Genomic DNA, 2,525 nt, shown 5'->3' on the forward strand with positions numbered 1-2,525 from the left:
ACATGGTGGGACAGAAGCGGGATGTCTCTTCACAGCACTTGGGTGTCCGGGTCTGAGCACATGTGCAGCCCTTTTTCAAGGGGCTGGTCTGGTTGCAGTCCAGGATCTCATGCAGACACTGCTGCAGCCAGATAACTCATGGATCCAGCCCCCAAATTCCTGGCTACAGCTTGGATCTGCCTCCTCACCGCACACTCCTTCAGCACTGGGACTCCAGGCAGAGCTTGAGTACCATCAGCAGGACTGCCCTGCCCTCATGACTCAGGTTCTGTGCAAAGGGGCTCCTTTCTGGCCAGGCCACTGCTTCTCCTGCCTCGTCCCTGGGCTCAGCTCCTGCCTCCCCTCCAGGAGCTGCCCTCCCTGCTGCTGAGCCTGGGGACGAGCACAGGAGACAGGTGTGACAAAATGGTCTGATCACAGAATAGTTTGGGTTGGATGGGACTTTAAAGCTCATTCACCCCCTGCCCCGGGCAGGGACACTTTCGACCACGGTTGCTCCAAGCCCCGTCCAACCTGGCCTTGGACAATTCCAGGGATGGGGCAGCCACAGCTTCTCTGGGCAACCTGTGCCAGGGCCTCCCCACCCTCACAGACAAGAATTTCTTCCCAATATCCCATCTAATCCTGACCTCTGGCACTGGGAAGCCATTCCCCCTTGTCCCGCTATCCAGGCCCTTGTCCCCAGTCCCTCTCCAGCTCTCCTGGAGCCCCTTTAGGCTCTGGAAGGGGCTCTCAGGTCTCCCTGGAGCCTTCTCTTCTCCAGGCTGAACATTCCCAGCTCTCCCAGCCTTAATTCTCAGAGCCTGATGCTCAAGCATCGTGTGTGGACACATTTTAGTTACTGCTACACCCTCAGGTGAACCAACAAACACTCACCTGGGCACCTTACAGAGGGTTCACATCCCTCCTCTAAAGGTTAAGTAGGGGCCAGGAGCAGGAGCAGGACGTGTGTCTGCATTTCTCTACAAGCTGGACTGATGAGATCAAACTGTGACCTCATGAAAAGTATTTTATAGGATTTTATCTTCCATGTAATTTATCCTTGGAACAAGCTTCACAAAAATAAACCTACTGGTGTTTAACGGCCAGACACACTGGCACAGTTCAGATGAAAACAAAAGCAGAGCTGTAGCAGAACCAAACAGGCCATTGGATGGGGAAATAAGAACAAGAGAAAGGATACAGAAAACAGGGAGAATGAACACTACAGGAAAGAAAGGTAAAGCTGCTTCCAGACAGACAGCCCTTAAAGTTCAATGCTTTAAGCTGTTTTGTATTTAGAACAAATCCCAAATGACAAAAGGACAGGGAACAGGAGAGAAGAAACAGTCTGCTAAATCAGACCCAAGGCTGGAACATGGGATGTGTGGGCTGGGAAAGAGGAAGGTACCTGGTTTAGGGGGTGGCGTGAGGTGGAGATCTGCCTCCAGCTGCAAAATGCACCACTTCAGCTCCTCCTGGCACACACCTTCGGGAGCCTCCGACAGGGGGTGGGGAACGCAGAGTGTTTAAAAGAAGCACAAATCTTTCGTCTCCAGAACTGATTCCAAACGTGACTTTCTGAATCCTGAGTTTCCTGAAGCCCTCTCCCAGGAGATCAGACCTGGCTTTTCCCCGGGCGTGTGCTGTCAACTGCTCATTCACCACCAGCAGCACCGGCACACGTGTCCTGTGCGGAGAGCACCAAGTGAGCCCTCTGCACTACACAACTCACAGCAATAAATTCCTACTAGCAGGAACCCCCCCTCCCACCCCGGCACTCCTGGTAAGCCAGGACTTACCACATATTTCCCCCCCCCCCTTCTTTTTCTCCTCCTACTCCTTTTTAAAGGCCCTCCCCAAAAAAATTTCTCATTTCCCCTGAAGCTTATTACGGCACAATGTCTCCACGGGAGGAAACGTCCCTTTCGCACAGCTCTGGCAACCCACAGAATGTACCTTTAGGCCAAACACAAGCGCCCCGTGCTGTATTTTTACGCCGCCCGCCCCCTGCTCAGCAGGTGGAAGCGAAGGGTTTGCATGCCGCGGGGGGAAGGAAGGCACGGTCAGGACACGGAGGTGAGGGGGGCTGGGAAAGGCACCGGCGCTGCTTTAACAGGGACCTTCAGGGCCCTCACCCGCTCCTCGCCGCCCCGGCCGGGCAGGAAGCGGCCCCTCCGCACCGCCCACCTCCGGTCACGGGTACCGTGTGGGCTGAGGGCCCGGACCCGCCCCGCCCGGCCGGGAACCCACCCGGGGCCCGCCCGGGGCCTCCCCTGGCTCTGCCCGCCCCCCGGGCCGGTCCGCTGTGCGAGCCCTCAGAGCTCCGCGGGCCCGCTCTGACCGGGAGGGACCGGGGGCAGTCCCGGCACAGCCCGGCCCGGGGGCGCCCAGCGCCCACCTTGGCAGCGCGTTTGTCCCCTCGGGACTGGCCCCGCTCCCCCGAGCCCCGCAGAGGGTGCCACAGAATCACAGAACGGGCCGAGCTGGAAGGGACCCACAAGGGTCACCGAGTCCAGCCCCCGGCCCTGCACAGGCCCATCCCC

At 57.9% G+C, this 2,525-nt stretch overlaps 1 protein-coding gene across 3 annotated transcripts in view; it reads right to left on the bottom strand.

Annotated features, from left to right (window-relative positions):
• Positions 1-2,175, bottom strand: part of LOC114067355 (UPF0488 protein C8orf33 homolog) — a 7,581-nt gene extending 5,406 nt beyond the window's left edge. Inside the window, exons 1-3 of one of the 3 annotated variants that reach the window (XM_027902729.1) lie at positions 2,118-2,175; positions 1,391-1,478; positions 877-995 (exon numbers count right to left, since the gene is read on the bottom strand). The gene's annotated coding sequence lies outside the window, so the exon portion shown is untranslated. Of the gene's footprint in view, positions 1-876; positions 996-1,390; positions 1,519-2,117 lie in introns of those variants that run through there. The other 2 variants (XM_027902728.1, XM_027902727.1) reach the window with 2 other exon arrangements.
• Positions 2,176-2,525: the final 350 nt, after the last annotated feature.

Source organism: Empidonax traillii, unplaced genomic scaffold (assembly GCF_003031625.1).
Source record: "Empidonax traillii isolate 1590-97213 ecotype Southwest subspecies unplaced genomic scaffold, ASM303162v1 scaffold903:size462939, whole genome shotgun sequence".
NCBI lineage: Eukaryota > Metazoa > Chordata > Aves > Passeriformes > Tyrannidae > Empidonax > Empidonax traillii.